The sequence below is a fragment of the Pelophylax lessonae genome, assembly GCF_965119305.1.
Source record: "Pelophylax lessonae genome assembly, chromosome: 1".
In the NCBI taxonomy this organism is placed as follows: Eukaryota; Metazoa; Chordata; class Amphibia; order Anura; family Ranidae; genus Pelophylax; species Pelophylax lessonae.
In genome coordinates, this window is record NC_138768.1 from 400,919,354 (window position 1) to 400,939,143 (window position 19,790).

Consider the following 19,790-nt stretch of genomic DNA (forward strand, 5'->3'; position numbering starts at 1 on the left):
GCTACTTGAGTATTTCTGCAACCTGATCAAAGGCATCAATCTTAAAAAATAGATCAGAATACCCCCCCACTTCATCCACACAATACCAGACACACTACTGAACTGAAACTAAAGATTTCATAAGAAATCGAATAAGCGGAAGAAAACAGCCTGGGTTCACACTAGTGCAATGCAGACACTGCATGTGACTTGTGCAGAAATTGTACCACATTCCTGTGCACATCACATGCAATGTCTGTGCGATGTGATTTCAGCCATTTATTTTGTATGGCTGAAATTGCATCGGCAACAAAATGGTACAGGACCTTTTTTTCCCCCCACAACTGAATCGCATCACTTGAGTGTTCACACCCATGGGCTGCGATTCTGGCAGTCATTCTGCGTTTGCAATCTGTTTCGAGGTGTCATTAAGATAACTGACACTCGCAGCAGATTGTATGGATGCTGAGCGGTTGCAACGCGATGCGGGAAACACAGGATTTGCTGCAATTCCCGCATTGCACAAGTATGGACCCGGGCTGAATGTCAAAATGATCAATAGGACCTAAACCTAGTGGCAGCTTAAGACATGTAAATCTCCAAAATTCCTGTTCATTTCAAATTTTCCCCTACCCATTTCTTTAACCAGAGTCTCCCTTTTGGACCTCAAGGATCACAAGGAGACTTAGAAGGTGGACAGGGAGAAGCTGGGCAAGTGTGTCTAGCCAAGTAGTTGGGGAAAGGGTTGGAACTCCTGCAGTTTGAAAATCTGGAGCACTGAAGAGATTTACTAACGTTTCATCATCCGGGAAACGAGGGGTACATTTCCAACAGCAAAACTGAATACATTTTGTTTTCTTTTTACTAAGTGGGGGAGGGGGCATAGGAGCTGGAACCTCCATCACAATTTGTCATCTGTGCCCCTGTTGTAGATTCTCCCTGACTTCCTGTCTTGTGAAACGGTTGACAGCAGAGCAGGAATAGGTGAAATCTCTATAGAGTGCCAGATAGCCGAAAAACCCAATGGAGGATTCCTAAGCTCTTCCCCACTGCCTGGATCCTAAAAGTGCAATAACTTCAGAACAGAGTAGGGGCTCTTGCACACTGGAATAAAAAATTCTGCTTTTACAGGAGTTTGGTGTCTATTTCAGCCTCTAAACGAACCTCTGACAGCCTACGTGGGCATGCACACACACAGTGTTTACAGGCATATTAAAAAAGGAGTGTTCAAAGGCTGAAAAAAAAAAAAAAAAAAATGCTTACACATTAAGAGCTGCTTTTGGGCAGGAAAAAACTCAAATGCATGTAGGGAGTTTAAACGCTAGGCACAGTTAACGTTCACAAGTTCATCCCAACGGCCAAAGCAATATTTTAACCAATTATTGAAAGCTCAAACGAGTTTACAAAGCGCAGCTTTGGGAGTTTAACCACTTGCCGACCGCTCACATGGACACTACTGCGGCAAAGTGGCTCTGCTAGGTCTAGCGACGTAGACCTACGTCGGGCGCGCTCCCTGGTCTGATTCGGCTGAGAACCGATCAGTCACCAGATGCAGACCAATGATTTTTGGTCTGGATCTGGTGATCGGTTCTAGCCAATGGCATAATGTCCCCTGCCTGTGTAATGTAAACACAGGCAGGGGAAGTGATGTAATTTTCCCTCCTGGAGCCCTTTTCGGGTTCCAGAAGGAATATACAGTGTTTACCGATCACTGTATTAGTGTCACGGGTGACGTTATATACACAAACACCTCCATTACTAGTATAGTGTTTGAACAGATCAATATCCGATCAGAACTATACTAGCGTCCCCATAGTTTAGTGTTCCCAAAAGGCGGTGATTGCACAATCAGCACCAATTCCTGCCAGCACCTGCGTTTAGCCCCCCTGCCCAGCCCACCTTACCCAGGCAAGTGTAGTAATCAAATTACTGTCACTTCCAAAAAACATAAATCACACAAAACCGCTGCGTTAGAGTCAGGCCTGATCTCTGCTAGAACTAGCAGTTTTTTTTTTTGTAGCGACCAAATAGTCCGACAACCAGGTGCTTTTTTACCGGTTAGTCACACTACTGTACCGGTAAATTTAGTTGATAAAATGTCCAAATGGTGGTACAGTAATGCAGAGGCCTACAGTATACTGACCATGTCAGATGAGAGCGATGAGGAAGCCTCACTGGCAGAATCAGGGTCAGTATAAACCTGTAGACAGCAGCGGCTCCCTGACAGACCGCTCCGACGACGGATGGGTCCCTGCTAAGGTCAGGCGTACCCGACCCCATTCTGGAGTTGCTGAGATGCAAGAACCGGATGTTTCTCGTATGCAGCAGAGTGCCAGTACTAGTGCCGCTAACACCTCGTGATCTGGCAAGCACGAGCAGCCTAGTACACCCTGGACCTAGTACAACCAGCACTGCAGTAAGACTTGGTGACGTGGAGAGTCCCATAAGTGCAGTTGAAGCTGGTGCGGTGGCTAGCACGAGTAGTGGCCCGCAGCCACCGCGTATTCGAAGACAGGCCCGTAGAGCCCATAGTGCCCTCCCTGAAGCGCTGGCATATCCTAATTGGCAGCCCACAGATTCTACAGCGCCAGTACTTCCCCCCATTCACTGCCCAACCTGGAATTTGAGCGGAAACAGCTGGTTTTAATCCCCTTAATTTTTTTGAGCTATTTTTCACTGAAGATCTTTACAGATCTATTGTGGATCAATCAAATTTATATGCACGTCAATTCATCGCCGCCAACCCAAATTCACCCCTTGCCAGACCATTCGCCTGGAATCCTATAACGGTTTCCAATTTTAAGACCTTTCTGGGCCTATCCTTCAACATGGGCATGACAAAAAAGAATGAATTGCGGTTATATTGGTCCACTGACCCAATTCATCAAATGCACGTGTTCTCTGCTGCTATATCCAGGGCTCGATACAAATATTTAGGTTCATGCATTTCAACGACAATGAACTCTGTCGTCCTTGGGAGACCCTGAATATGATCGGCTCCACAAAATTCGGCCCCTTGTAGACTTAAATAAGCGGTTTGCAGCCTTGTTTACCCCCGAACAAGATGTCTGCGTTGACGAGTCCCTCAAAGTTTACTGGCCGCCTTGCTATCAAACAGTATCTCCCCAGCAAGCGTGCCAGATACATGGTCAAACTGTACAAGCTGTGCGACAGGGCCACAGGCTATACAGTTAGTTTCCGTGTATGCGAGGTAAAAAAGATAGCACTGTGGAGCCCCCCCGACTGCCCAGACTACATAGGGAGCAGCGGTAAGGTAGTTTGGGACTTGGTGTCACCCTTATTCGGAGAGGGGTACCACTTGTACATGGACAATTTTTAGACACCTCTTTCAATTGCAAATTTGCGCTTGTGGCACCGCGCGATCTAATAGCCGGGGTTTCCCCCAACGGCTACTAAATGCCCCACTGAGTCCGGGGGAGAGAGCCTGCTTGAGGTGCGATGAGATGCTTGCAGTAAAGTGGAGGGACAAACGAAACGTTTTCGTTCTGTCCTCCATTCACAGACACGGCAGTCGAAATTACTACGGTCACCGATGCTGTTGAGAAGCCCCTCTGTGTCCATGACTATAACTGTAAAATGGGAGCTGTGGACTTCAACGACCAGATGATGGGACCGTACTTAATTGCCCGTAAGGCCAGACGCTGGTACAAAAAAACGGAATTTTTGTAAAATCTTACCGTAAAATTCCTTTCTCTGAGTCCTCCGACAGTCGCCGCCCCTCAAACAGTCTTCACCAATAGGTATTGACTTCCTCTCCGCAGGAGTAGCTAGGCATAAGACTTGTTAAAAACAAAAGCATTTAACATAGACACACCCATGGGGGCTGTCCCACTGGTCAATACCCACCTGCAGTAGCCATCCCAACTCAGTTTGGTAGCATAGCAGTAAGTTTACAAGAAATCCAGAAAAGAGGGGCGGGGGCGGCGACTGTCGGGAGGACTCAGAGAAAGGAATTTTACGGTAAGATTTTACAAAAATTCAGTTTTCTCTTACGTCCTCCGACAGTCGCGACCCCTCATACAGTCTTCACCAATGGGATGTCCCAAAGCAGTGTAGACATGAGGGGTGGGAGACGCAACAGTAAAAAAGGCAACGCAGTACCCACATCAGAGAAAGGAACCTTACACGCACAGTAAGAGAACCTGCTGGGCAACAGAAAAGGCTCAACAGGAAAACAGCCCAGAAAATCAAATAACCCAGGGGATAAACAACCCCAACAACCAGGAACCCACAAAAAAACAAGGGTCCCCTATGGCACTGCCGCACAGAGAACTTTGCGACCAAAGGAGGCATCAGCTGATGCCAGTACATCAATCTTATAGAATTTGGAAAAGGTGTACACCGACGACCAAGTCGCAGCCTTGCACACCTGGGCCACCGAAGCCTGATGCCGGTAGGCCCAGGACGTACTCATCGATCTGGTAGAGTGCGCCTTAACAGGGAAGGGTGGAAGCCGTTCCTTCAAAGCGTAGGCCTGGACAATCGTCTGTCTGATCCATTTGGCAATGGTCGCCGCAGACGCAGCCATGCCCTTCCGAGGTCCCTCAGGAAGGACAAAGAGGGAATCCGATTTCCGAAAGGATTCAGTGGATGACAGGTAAACCCCGATTGCCCTGACAACATCCAAGGAATGCAACGCAAAGCAGAGTGAAGGCAACACACTGTCCTCATTTAGGTGAAAATCAGACACCACTTTTGGAAGAAAGGACGGGTTAGGTCGCAAGACCACCATATCCTTATGAACCACTAGGTAAGGGGAGCGGCAAGACAACGCCGCCAACTCCGACACCCTGCGAGCTGAAGTGATCGCCACTAGAAAGGCAACCTTCTTGGACAGCAGAGGCAACGATATCTCCCGGATGTTTCAAATGTCACACACCTTGAATGAAGGTGCAAATTAAGGAATGAGAGGCCACAGGGCGTTGAAAAAGAACAGCTAGTGCAGATACCTGGCCCTTTATCGTGGCCAGCGCCATGCGCTGGTCTACACCAGACTGGAGGAAAGCCAACACCCTCGTCACCGAGTATGAGCGAGGAGAAAACCCCCTGGACTCGCACCAGGCAAAATAAGCTTTCCAGGTACGGTAATAAATTTTACCAGACGAGGCTTTTCTAGCCTTAAGGTAGGAATGACCTCTGGGGAGAGACTCCCGTCTCTCAGGACCTGGCTTTCAACAGCCAGGCAGTTAAAGCCAGCGACTGTAAAGCAGGATGGAAGATCGGTCCCCGAGACAGTAGATGTTCTCGCATTGGCAGCCACCAAGGAGACTCGACGGCTAGGTGAACGATTTCCGCGTACCAGGACCGGCGGGGCCAGAACGGCGCCACCAGAACCACCGTCGGTTCCGAAGCCAAAATGCGAAGGAAGCTGGACAACAACTGAATCTGAGGAAAGGCATACATCAGACGATACTGATGCCAAGAGGCCACCAGCGCATCCGAGGCGTCCGCCAGAGGATTGTGCGTTCTTGCCACGAATCTTTCCACCTATAGTTTAGCCGAGACGCGAACAGATCCACATCCGGGGATCCCCACTTCGCACACAGCATTTGGAAGACCTCCGGGTGTAGGGAACATTCCCCCTGGTCCAGGGTCTGGCAGCTCAGATAACCGGCCTGCCAATTCTCCACACCCAGAATGTGAACTGCCGAAATCGCCGGGACATGAGTCTCTGCCCACGACAGAATGCCGGTTACCTCCCGGGCACTCCTGGTGCCCCCTAGGTGGTTGATGTAAGCCACCGCGGTAGCATTGTCCATCTGTACCCGTACAGGACGGCCCAGAAGACGATCCGACCACTGGAAGAGTTTGATCGCTCTCAATTCCAATATGTTGATCGGAAGGGAGGATTCCTCCTCCGACCAAGTGCCCTGGGCAGACTGGTTGCCCAGAACTCCACCCCAGCCCAACAGGCTGGCATCCGTGGTAATCACTGTCCACAGTAACGGTCGGAAGGATGTCCCGTCCGACACAGCCGGTGATTGAAGCCACCACAGAAGATCCATTCTGGTCTGGCGACTCGAGACACTCAGGATCTCCGCTTGGAGAGACCACGTGTGTAACTGAGCAAAAGGTATCGCCTCGAACACTGACACCATCAACTCCAGGGACTGCATACAGGTCCTGAGTGACAAGACTTCGTTGTCCCTGAGGGACCTGATCTCATTCTGTAAGGTCCGGAGCTTGTCCTCCGGCAGAAACACCTTCGCTTGAGCAGAGTCCAGAACCATTCCCAAATAGGGAAGACGAACCGAAGGAGACAGTCGACTTCTGAACGTTGGTCCAACCAAACTCCTGGAGCGTCTGTACCGTAGTCGACAGATCGCACAACAGGCTCTGACTGGCACTCGATCTTAACAGGAGATCGTCCAGATATCCCAAGACCGCAATGCCCTGTGCCCTCAACAGGCCCAAAGCAGGCGCCAGCACCTTGGTAAAGACCCTTGGAGCCGAAGCGAGACCGAAAGGCAACACTACGAACTGATCGTGGTCCTCCGCTATGGCAAACCGGAGGTATCTCTGATGACCCTCGAAAATGGAGATGTGCAGGTACGCATCCTTTAGGTCGATAGAGGCCAGGAATTCCCCTGGACTCAGGGAGGCCACCACAGAGCGGAGGGATTCCATACGGAACATTTCCGAACCCGCACAAAGCGGTTCAGAGCTTTCAAGTCCAGGATTGGACGTACCTTGCCCTCCTTTCTGGGCACAGTGAACAGATTCGAGTAAAACCCCCGAAACCTGTCCCGATGAGGCACCGGGACAATCACCCCCTGGGCAAGGAGATCCTGCACCGCTTGATGCAGGTCCTGTAACCTGCCCTGGGGTCAAATGAAGATTTGAGGGAAAGAATCTGTCCGCTGGCCGCGAAAGGAATTCGATCTTGTGTCCTGATCGAATGATTTCCTGAACCCACCTGTCCGGAATTCGGAGCAGCCAAGGTTGGAGGAAACCGCGCAAACGTCCCCCCACCACTGAAACAGGTGAGGGCGTCCCTTCAGGCAGAGGAGGATTGAGCCTCCGCACCGGCGTGGCCAGTCTTTTGCTTGCCCGCCCAGGGCTTTTTCTGGCCACCTTGGCCCTTGAAGGGTTTGCCCTTGTTTTGTGTCTTGAAGGCACGAAAGGACCCCTGATTGGGTCTAAAGGTGGTACCCCGCTTACCGCGAAAAGGCTTGTTCTTCGGATTCTGGGGCAGCAGAGTGCTTTTGCCCCCAGTGACTCCTTTCAAAGTATCTAAGGCTTCGCCAAAAAGGCGAGACCCTGCATAAGGAAAATCAGCCACAGTTTTCCGTGACGTCTGGTCAGCCGACCAGCTCTTCAACCAGATCAGTTGACGGTTAAGCACCGCGACACTAGAGAGGCGCGCAGCCAAAGGGGCCCCATTCAAGGCCGCATCGCACAAATACATGATCCCCTGATGAATTTGGTCCACCATGTCAAGCGTAGCAGGCGGGGCAGAGTCGGACACTAGAGTGCGCCTGAGCACCTTAGTCCAATCCGCCACCGCCTGAGCCACCATGACAGAAGTGAATATAGGTTTGAGCATAGAACCCGCCACTATGTAGGCATGGCGGGCCAGAGACTCCAACCTCCTGTCCGTAGGATCCCAGAACACCGGGGTATCCTCAGTGGGAACCAAGGTAGCCTTGTTTAGTACAGCCACAGTGTGATCCACTTGGGGAGCAACACACCAGCGCAAATCCGTAGAAGGCGCAAAGGGGTAGAGCAGTTGAAACCGTTTAGGCACCGTGAAGTGGCGTTTCAAACTGCGCCATTGTTCATTCACTGTGTGATGAAACTCAGCGGGGCAGGGAAACACCTGCGCCAACTTGCGGGACCTATGTGTACAAAAGGAGGACAATGCCCGGAGGATTGGGCTCAACCTCCAAATGTAGTGTTTCTTTAACTGAAGAAATCAACGCATCCATAGCTGCACGTTCTTCAAGCGACCCCGGGGGAGAATCATCTACCCCCACCCCCTCAGACCCCAGCAGGTCCGGAGAAGAGCAAGACCCTGACAAGGGCACGCCACCCACAGCAGCCATATCCCTATCTGAATCAGAAGAGAAAGGCATCCTAAGCCTTTTTCTAGCAGCTCGTTCAGCCATCAGCACCTCCATTTTGGACACTAAAGTCCCCACCACAGCGGCCAAATTAGGTATAACGGGGGGTTCAGCAGAACTGGGTTCCCCAACCAAGGCTGGGGGGAATTTGTTGTCCTGAGATTCCATTGCAGAAAACACAATGTAAAAAGGTACCGGCCCTTTAAGAGCGATGCGGACCCCGCAGCCCACCGCTATATATACTGTATACACAGACCCCCTACAGGGACAAAACTGAGCCAGAAAGGATAAAACAGAGGAAATATGGAAAGGACAGTCTGCAGAGCCCCACAGAGTGTTACCACACCGATCGCTGCTCCAGAGGAAAAGGAAGTGAGGTCGCCAGGGGCTGAACTGTATGCTGCAGGCTAAGGGAAAATGGCTGCCCATAGGAAGTAATGGGAGGCTTCGGCAAAATGGCCGCCGACGTGCTCGGAACGATCGTTCTGCCACACACAAGATGGCGCCGGATGGCGCCAAAACCACTACATAGCAAGCTGTTGCAAAAGCCCACAGTGAAGCCAGACATGCTGCCCACACCTAAAATGGCGGACCGCACGGTTTTTACCCACAGCGGCCGCCGCACACATAGTCTGCACCTCCAAACACTGAAGTGACACAGGAGAGGGGCCCCCAAACCTACACAGTGCCAGCAGTGCAATAAAAAAGACCCCCGCAGGGATCGCATCAGGGAGCCCCACAAACGCACAGACATGAGGTGACAGCACACAGGACTGCCACCCCAGAGGCACCACACAGAAAGTACTTACCTGTACCGGATGGCTTGGGGTGCCTCTATGAAACGGAAAGCCGCTGTCCTCAGATGACAGGGAATGTAATCAGCCAAAGCGCAGGACACTGCAGCACTGAACCGCAGATGTGTCCAGTGAGGTAGCCACCTCACAGGCTGCATCCCTGCTGCGAACAGGGATGGGTCGTTCTTACGGTCGTACTTACCGTAAAATCCTTTTCTCTTAAGTTCATTGACGGACGCAGTTCTCTATGATTCATATCAGTAGGGTTATACTGCCCCCTACAGGAGTAGAACACTAGGCAGAAAAAAGTTCTGGCTACGCCTATGGGCAGCCCCTTAGGGTACACCCTCTCTTCCTGCATAGGATGTCCGTTTTGTATCAAAGCAGTGTCAGAAAGTAACACCAACCCAACTCAAAATAGAGGGGCGGGTACTGCGTCCCGTCAATGAACTTAAGAGAAAAGGATTTTACGGTAAGTCAAAAATCCAGTTTTCTCCATCGTTCATTGACGGACGCAGTTCTCTCTGATTCATATCAGTAGGGACGTCCCAAAGCAGTGCCATAAATGAGGGGTGGGAACAGCAGAAAAACAACAAGTCCCCAAGGCCAAAAACAGCCAATCAGGCAACGTAGGACTCAGGACAAAAGATGAGGCCTACCTAGAAGGCAAACAGTAAACACCCTCAAGGAAGGCCAAAGCCCTCCAAAGAGCAGCCAGCAAAAAACCTTGCAGCCGAAAAGAGGCATCTGCAGATGCCAGCACATCCACCTCATAAAACATAGCAAAGTTGTGAACAAACGACCAGGTAGTCGTCTTACAACCTGAAGCACAGATTCCTGTATGGCAAAAGCCCAGGAAGCACTAGGCGCCCAAGTAGAAAGCGCCGAAACAGGGAAAGGTAGGACCTGACCCATAATAAAGAAGCCTGCACCACCGACTGTCCGATTCACCTGGAAATAGTCGCAGCAGACACAGGCAGCCCTGTCCTTGGGCTATCCGTGAGCATAGAGAGCGAACCTGACTACGGGAAGACTCAGTAGTCGCCAAGTACCCCTCGAGTGCCGAACTCCATCTAGAGCATGCAGCGCATGTTCTGTAGGATGAGGGGGCTCAGGACACAAGATGGCAACACAATGGACCCGTGCAAGTGAACACTAGAAACCGCCTTCGGAGGGAAGAACGCATCCGGACGAAGTACCACCTGGCCCCATGAACCAACAGATAAGGAGAATGACAGGACAATGTCGCCAGTGCTGACACCTTGTGGGCGGAGTGACATCAACCAAGGCCACCTTCTGCAATAAGGTAAGCAGGGGATACCCACGATACTCGCAAAGGAGGGTCTGGAAGAACCGACTGCACCAACCAAGGTCCCCAGTTGGCGATAGAGGTCGCACCGGAAGACCCAAGTGTCACACCCCCCTGGAAAAAGTTACGCACCAGGGAATGGGCGGCTGACGGCCTGTGGAATAAAAATTATCAAAGCCGAAACCTGACCCTTGACAGTACTCAAGGCCAACTTTTGATCAATCCCCCCGTTTAAGGAAGCCAAGATCCGGCCACTGAGCAAGAGCGAGGGGGAGCCCAAGAAGACTCACACCACGCAATACGCGACTTTCTCATATGATGAAAACAAAATAATCATAGAAGACGCTTCCCACGCTTTACGCAGGGTGGGAATCACCGAAGCAGACAACCCCCCGTCCTTGGACACCTGGCTTACAACAGCCAATCCTACAAGCCGTCAAACGTAAAGCCGGACGGGAGATCGGCCCCGGGGAGAAGAAAACCCAAGGAGCATTAGTGGCAAGCCTGGCCAGGTCGGCGTACCAAGCTTGGCGAGGCAAGTCCGGAGCCACGAGAATGACCAAAATAATGCTGCCTCGATCCTGCAAAGGAGTCTTGACAGCAACAGGAGAGGAGGAAAGGCAGATAGCAGCTGACACTGACCTCGGCCCATCCGCGAGCACTCGCGCACGCCCATGCTGATGTCAGCCTTGCACAGGTGACCACGCCAAACATCTCAGCATTGAACATGTTGAACCTAGCGAATGTTCTTGACCATGACCGAACCCATGAGGCCACCATTGCACCCGCCAGAGGGTCCCGGAAGCCGGCCACGACCTCTGCATTATCCTGTGGATGCGATGCCAACAGGCCCACGTCCGGAGTGCCCCCAAACGAAGGCACAACTGCTGGAACGACTCCGGATGAAGGGACCATTGCCCTGCATCCAGGGCCAGTCGACTGAGGCAAACCGCCTACCAATTGTGTTGTTTCCCCCCTGGAAACGGAACAGCTGATAGAGCCAGAACAAGGCGCTCTGCCCAACGAAAAAACAGCACTACCAAGGCAGCAAGGACACTTATGGTGCCCCCATGGTGAATGACAAGCCACGGTCGTGGCGTAGTCAATTGAAAGTGCACCGGACAGCTACAGGTGCCCGATCCAGTGAACTAAAAGCTGGAACGCTCTCAGCCCCAGGACAATAAGCGATAACCTGGATCCTCCAGGGACCATACTACCGAAGCAGAAAACCTGCCGAGGACTCCTCCCCACCCGGACAAGCTTGCATCTATTGTGACAATTGTCCAGTAGACGGGGAGGAAGAATTCCAAAGCAAGACTCCCCGGGCACCCGGATCCGTAAGTCCAGAGAGTTTGGATTCCAGTCACTTTCAAGAAGGAGTGCCTCCTGGGGGATCCCCAGAGGGATTGAGCGAAAGGGACCGTCTCGAAAAACAACACCAGTCCCAGAACTCGCATGCAGGTCCAAAGAGAAGACCATGTGCGGAACAGCAACAGTCGACCGCAGTCTAAAGTGCAAAGAGTTTTGACCCCGGAGGGAGAAACCCCTGACCGAGGACAAGTCCAAAGTCAGACTCAGAAAAACCAGTCTCATGGAAAGGACCAGGGATGACTTCTGAAGATTCAGAACATCCACCAGAGTTCCCACGGTGACAACCAACTTCGTTGTCAGCACCGTAGGGGACTCCAACGGAGAAGCAGAGCGGCCAGGAAACCAGGGCCGATACGCCCCGCTGCCACAACAGCGCCAGGACCGGAGCCAACACCGTTGTGAAGACCCTAGCAGCATAAGCGAGACCAAAGGGTAACGCCACAAACCAAGAGATCCTTCCCCACTGCAAAAAATTGAGAACCCATAGCTGTCCAGAACATAATGGGACGTGAAGGTAGGCAGCTTGAGGTCTATGGAGGCCAGGAAGCCCCCTTATGTAGAGAAGCCACCACCGTGCAAACCAATAACTTGTTTGCTCTCACACTGCCGTGCTGGCTGAGCCCCTGATGGTGGAGCTCAGTATGCCTCACAAGTATGACAGCTAACCAAGTCCTCATACAGTATACGTTCTTGCCTACTCTTCAGCAGAACCTAACAAAAGACCAGTAGGTCCAGCTTGCTGAACCAGAGCCTGAACTGCCCCACAGAGCGCCTGTAAGCGATCCGGAGACAGCCGCACATTGGAAGGGAAAAAAAACCTTACCGGAAATAACCGGATCGAAACTGGACTTGCAACTGGACCACATGACCTCCTGAACCCAGTCAGCCTGGGATCCGGGCCAGCCGCAGGTCCTCAACCCCCTAGATGGGAAAGGAAGCACCTTCAGGCCACGTAGGCCTTGGCAGCAGGTCTGGAAAAAAACAAACCCATGTACGCCAGACCAAGGTCATCTGGAACCCACGCGGAAGTCTGGAAGGACTTCGCCAAATCGACTGTCCCAGAGGGACGAAGAAACTGTTTGCGAGCCAAAAGGGAGGAACCCCGACTGCGACGAAGGCCCTCACCCCTGACAGCCTATGTCATCCAGGGCAGCGCCAAACAGGTGATTCCCCTGAAAAGGAGATCCATTAAGACCTTCTTCGAAGTTTGATCCGCAGACCAACGGTCAAGTAGAATCCAGTCAACCACCGCCAAAAACAACAAGGTGTTATACAAAGGAGCCTCGACCAACGCGGCATCGCAAACAAAATCCAGTCCCTGCGCCAGCTGGTCCAACGGCTCCCCCAGAGCAAGAGGGACATGCCCCACACCAAATTGCGGTGTTGGGACTCCGCCCATCAGGCAGAGTCTGCGTGGCAAGGGCAAACATGAACACTGTTTCCAGTGCAGCTGCGCCAGGAAGCACAGAGCGCAGGCCACAGCCCGCGCCATCCTATCCCCCAAGTCCTTAAAGGACGGGGATTCCTCCACTGGAGCAACAGTAGTCCCATTCAGCTAGAGACCGTACGTCCACCAAAGGCGGAAACAGTCCTCTGTACCAGAGACTCCCCCAAAAGGACAACAGCTAACGGCCGCTTAGACACCCCAGGGGAATGTCTCAGACGGTTCTACTCCTACATGAGCAGCCAACAAAATGAGCAGCTCCGGGTGGCATGTGAGTGCCAGATGCCACCTGCGCCCTTGGCGCAGCCGCCGTTTCGACCCCCAAATTGCAGGGTGTCACGCACCGAAAACAGCCAGTGCGTCCACAAGTGCCTGTCGCGGCAGGGAAGGTGGAAATGTCATCATCCGAGAAGACAGGACGCGAGGTAACAGACCCAGCAGGTAGGCCCATGTCAGGCCCACGCCTGCGGGGCCTGAGCCAGACTCAGAGACATCAGAAGAGGCAGGGGTAGGTGGAGAAACGTTTTAGCGCACCTACCACCACCCCCCGGGCCCAAATGCGTCCCGAACTGCCGAAAAGGCATAGACGGACAGTGGAGATCCGGAAGGCCCTGCGGCCTCCGTGAGGGGGTCAGGTGCGAAAAAATAGCCCGCAGGGGGCATACTGAACCTGAGGAACCCGCCAGCAACTTTTAAAAAAAATTTTAAAAAATGACTTTGTTATTAACGGACCCACAGCGCTACAGCACCCCCAGGAAGTCAGGCATGCGCTAACGGACCCCCACAGAGGGAGAGACCTCCCTCAAGACTCACTGTCCTTCAGGCACTCCCACCGGCCTTCACTGCAAAAAATCTCCAGCAAAATGGCCGAAAACGGGTGTACCAAGATGGCAGCCTCCATAGAAGCAGACAGAGGCTACAACAAAATGGCGGCCCACCCAAAATTCGTGGTATTCGGGGGCCCTTTGGGGGACCCCCCCAAACGCCCATCCACTTCAGAAGAACCCCAGCAAGGCCCACCCCGCACGATCATTGAGCACTGCGGACAACGCACACTCGCCCGGCCCCCAATACGGCCTGCACACTAGGCCCCAGGCTCAGGTAGGCCCAAACAGTCCCCCACGTGGGGGGGGGGGGGTAGGGGGGGTGGACAGGAGGGGGGTCCCAATAGGACAGAGGGAAATCCAGGAGTGCGAGGGTCAGACCATCCCAGGGAGAGGGCCCGCGTCCACCCCAAAATCCGCCGGGGGGGCATTTACTCACCATACCGGTAACACAGGCGGGCGCCATCTCTTGACAGGACCCCACGCCACCGGAGTAGGGGGGCTGTAGGCCAAATAGGAACGCTGCGACATCAGCCTAGACCCTGTCGTGTGCGTCCTGGCGAAGGGTTTAACTCGCGGGGCCAGTCCCTGTCCAGTGGGACTGTCGCGGCCGACCTAGCGCGGAGCCAAGGCCTGCACGCGCTCGCTGGCCTGACTGCAGTGACCACTGGATATGGGGGTCCAGTCTGTCGCCCTGCCCGGCATCATTGCTTGAAGATCTCACAGGAAAAAAAGTTCCAGAGGAAAAAATGCTAGCTAAAAAAAATCTACATAAAAAAATACTTTATATGCCAGGACCAGAGATCCCAGCAAGGAACTACGTCCTTACTCCGGACTAGGCAGATTAAAACTGACATCCTATGCAGGAAGAGAGGGTGTACCCTCAACTGACATCCTATGCAGGAAGAGAGGGTGTACCCTCTGGGGCTGCCCATAGGCGTAGCCAGAACTTTTTTATGCCTAGTGTCCTACTCCTGTAGGGGGCAGTATAACCCTACTGATATGAATCAGAGATAACTGCGTCCGTCAATGAACGATAGAGAAAAGTGTCTGTATACCTAATTGGCTATTTACAACGCTTTTGTCTTATACAAAGCGTCTGCCAGAACATTATCCTTTCACTACCAGGAAGAGATAATCAGAGCCCTTCTGTATCCAGCTGGTGCTCCTGCCCAACTTCCCCAACCAGATGCAGTAAGCCGGCTGCATTAGAGGCATTTTCCAGAATTCCTCCTGAGTACCCCTACCCAAAGATACCCCCAAAAAAGATGCAGTGTCTGCAAGCAAGCATGGATTTAGGCGTGACACCCGACTGTCCTGACCGACCTGGTCTTTGCCACGGTGACCGTTTCCGTCGCTACCACACACTAGTGTATTATTAGCGTAGGGTACAGCACGGCACAGTTTAGGGCACATTTACACAGGGTCTCAAAAGATGTTCGATGGCTATCGTCATTTTGAGAGACCCTAACCTGGAACTTGAACGTTGAAGACAAAAAAAAAAAAAAAGTGTAGAAAAATACAAAACAAAATAAAAATTACACAAAAAAAACCTAAAATAAAAAAAAAAAGTTAAAAATAGTCTATTTTTATGTTCTTCTACTCTTCCTACTGTACTTTTACCGTACAGTAAAACCTTGGTTTGAGAGTAACTTGGTTTGAGACCGCTTTGCAAGACAAGCACATTTTTAAAATAAATTTTGACTGATATACAAGCGATGTCTTGATATACAAGTAGTGTCATGTCACAACTGGGTATAAAAGAGAAGAGAGGCGCCTCTAAGTGTAGCAATATTGTTACATTTAATGAAGGTTCAATATTTAGCAGCTCAAATGGTTGAGGATTAAAACAGGCACATCTAAGTATGCAGGCATCCGGGGTAAAGCTGTCCACATAGACCATCCTCCGCACTGCCATCACACCCTTCCACGCTGCGCTCCTCGAGCGATTCAAAGTCTCGCTTTCAGATCACTCTACTGCAGGGTAGTCTTCCCAATCACAATTGCAGACTGACATGGGTGAGAGCCAGTGGTTCAGAAGATGGTCTATGTGGACAGCTTTACCCCGGATGCCTGCATACTTAGATGTGCCTCTTTAATCATCAACCATGTGAGTTGCTAAATGTTGTACCTTCATTAAATGTCCCCATACTGCTACACTTAGAGGCGCCTCTTTTCTCTTTTATACTCTGTAGCTCCTGCTGGATTTTGCTTCTAATCCCCTTGTGGAGGCGCCATTTGTGGATGGACATTTTATGATGACACAACCTATCACATTGCTATAATGGTTGTATATAGACTATAAACTGAAAGACTTATGAATAAATGGTTGTGGAACAAATCAGAGTTTCCATTATTTCTTATGGCAAAATTCGCTTTGATATAAGGAGTGCTTTGGATTACAAGCATGTTTCCGGAATGAATTATGCTCGCAATCCAAGTACTTTGTTTTTCATTCTTCTGTTAACCCGTTTCTCTTGCAGGTACCCGTCGGCTGCCACACTGATTTTATACATTCTGACACAAACAGCGTTTGCACTCAGCATATATGGATACCTCTGATGGCAGCGCTGTGGTAGGTTGATTTCACCACTGCAATTAAAATACCTTTAGGTATACGTGGAATATGGCCATGTATACCCACCATTAAATAAGTGGGTTTGGATGTTTGGGCGGTTAATGGCGTGTATACTACACAATTTTCCTGTGGTGATTTCTGTTAGGTTCTCTTTTCGTTCAGCCCACAGGCTGCATGAAAAAAAAAAAAAAAACCTGCACTATATGCCAAACAAGGACCAGCAAAGTACTGGTACGTTGCTGGACTTTGAGTGGTTATACCAGGATGGTGCCTTCAGATTTAGGCATCATCTTGGTATCGTTTTTACAGCCAGCAGTCGGCTTACCTGTAAAAGCAATCCTAGCGGATAATTGGCCACTAGACTGCTTTTACAAGCAGTGGGAGGGGACTCTAACCATAGAGCTGATTGGAGATGAGAATGGCTCCAATCATCTCTATGGCCTAAGATACCGGAAGCTACGAGCATTTCATGACTTCCAGAAATAAACAGCGCCATTGGGAAATTGGGAAAGCATTTTATCACACCAATTTTGGTGTGGTCAAAAACGTTAAAGGTCAGAGGAGAGGACTAAAAGACCCCAATTTTTTTTTTTTAAAGAGTACCTGTCACTACAGATTGCTATCATAGGGGATATTTAAATTCACTGATAATAAAAATAATAAAAAGTAAAAAATATTAAAAAGGAAAGGTGTCAAAATAACAAAAAAGCAAAATAAAAAAAAATAAAGCCCCCCGTGCTTGCGCGCAAATGCGCACGCAAGCGTTGGTCTAGTGTCATATGTAAACCGCAATTGCACCATGCATGTGAGGTATCGCCGCGAACGCCAGGTCAAGGGCAGTAATTCTTGCAGTAGACCTCCTCTGTAAGGTTTAAAGTGGTAACCTGTTAAGACTTTTAAAACCATATGTAGTTTGTTGCCGCTGCACAGGCGTGCGCAATTTTTAAAGCATGTCATGTTTGGTGTCTATGTACTCGGCATAAGATCATGTTTTAAAATTTTACCAAATTAGGAATTATATAGTGTATTTCTGCATTAAATATTACATTTTCGCAAAAATTGCGTTAGGAAAATCTGTGCGCAAATACCGTGTGACAAAAAATACAACCATTTTTTTCTGTAGGGCCTCAGATTTAAAAAAATATATAATGTTCAAAGTAATTTTCTAGTAAAAAAAATATTTTTTTTCATGTAAACAAAAAGTCACAGAAAAGACTTGGTCTTCAAGTGGTTAGAAGAGGTGGCTAGAAGTGTGGCTAAGATTAAGCATAAAATGCCAGGATTAAGCATAAAATGCCAGGACAGTTCATACACCCCCCCAAATGACCCCTTTTTGGAAAGTAGACACCCAAAGCTATTTGCTGAGAGGCCATGGAGTATTTTATATTTTGCCCCAAGTTTGAGGAAAATGACAATTTTTTTTTTTTGTTTTTTTTTTTTTTTTACACAAAGTTGTCACTTAATTATCTATTGCTAACGCATGCCATGGGTATAATAGCTTAGAGTGTCTACTTGGCACAAAACCGACCCAAATGACCCCATTTTGCAATCTTGAAATCTCAGGGCCTCTGATACTGTGACAGGTAGTGCGGAGGTGAAATGCACAATTTACGCCATTAGAAAACCTAAAAGTGGTGGTTGGTTTTCGGGGTCCCGTACACAGATAGGCTCCCAAAAAGTCTCACACGTGGTATCCCTGTACTCAGAAGCAGCAGAATGTATTTTGGGGTGTCATTCCACATATACCCATGTCATGTGTGAGCTATTTATATTTTAGTGACAACTTTGTTTTAAAAAAAAAAAAAAAAAAATTTTTTTAAAAAAAATGTAATTTCCCAAAACTTGTGGCAAAATATAAAGTATTGCATGGACTCACCATGCCTTTCAGCAAATAGCTTGGGGTGTCTACTTTCCAAAATGGGGTCATTTGGGGGGATTTTGTGCTGTCTTGACATTTCAGGGCCTCCGAAACCGTGATAGGCAGTGATAAAGTGCAATGAGAAATTTACGCCCTTTGAAATTCTGATGGTGGTGATTGGTTTTCGAGGTCTTGTACACAGCTAGGCTCCCAAAAAGTCTCACATGTATACGGTATCCCTGTACTCAGGAGAAGCAGCTAAATATATTTTGGGGTGTAATTACACATATGCCCATGGCATGCGTGAGCAATATATCATTTCAATGACAACTTTTTGTAAAAAAAAAAAAAAAAAATGTTTTTCAGTCATTTTTTAAACACATGCGACAAAAAAATTAAATATTCAATGAGCTCAACATGCCTCTCAGGACATTCCTTAGGATGTCTACTTTCCAAAAAGTGGTAATTTGGGGGGTTTTTGTACTGCCTTGCCATTTTAGCACTTCAAGAATTGAGATAGGCTGTCAGAAATTGAAGCTGCATAAATTCCAGTATTTACACCATAGTTTGTAGACGCTATAACTTTTGAGCAAACCAATAAAAATACGCTCATTGAGAATTTTTTTTGTCAAAGACATGTAGCTAAATACATTTTAGCCTGAATATATGACAAAAATTGAATATATTGGATATTTTTTTAACGGTCAATTTTAGCAAAATTTTCGCTCTTTATTAATATCGCAAAAAATAAAAAAAGTGCAGAGGTGATCAAATACCACCAAAAGAAAGCTCTGTTTGTGGGGAAAAAAGGGATGTCAATTTTGTTTGGGTACAGCATTGCATGACCGCGTAATTGTCAGTTAAAGTCGCACAGTGCCGAGTTGAAAAAAACCTGGATTTTTGACTTACCGTAAAATCCTTTTCTCTTAAGCTCATTGACAGACGCAGGATTCAGATCTTGATATCTGTAGGGTATTGCTGCCCCTACAGGAGTAGGACACTAGGCAGAAAAACTGAATTTTTGCAAGATCTTACCTGTAAAATTCCTTTCTCCGAGTCCTCCGACAGTCGCCGCCACTTCATATTCATCACTAATGGGGTTATTGACCTTTTCTCCGCAGGAGTAGCTAGGCAACAAAATAGTTAATATCAAAGCTTTTAGCATATCCCACCCCTAGGTGGTGGTCCCCTCAGTCAATACCTCCCTGCTTCCTGCATTCCCAACTCAGTTTCAGTAGCATAGCAGTAGAGTACATAAACAAACCCCAAAGAGGGGCGGGGCGGCGACTGTCGGAGGACTCCGAGAAAGGAATTTTACAGGTAAGATCTTAAAAAAATTATTTTCTCTTGCGTCCTTCGACAGTCGCCACCACTTCATATTCATCACTAATGGGGACGTCCCATAGCAGTGTAGACATGAGGGGTGGGGAAAAAAAGCAGCCGCGCCTAAAGCAACGCAGTACCCACATCAGAGAAAAGAACCTTACCAAGGTAAGAGAACCAACTGGGCAACAGGAAAAAAACGTGCTCAACAGGAGCACCAACCCAG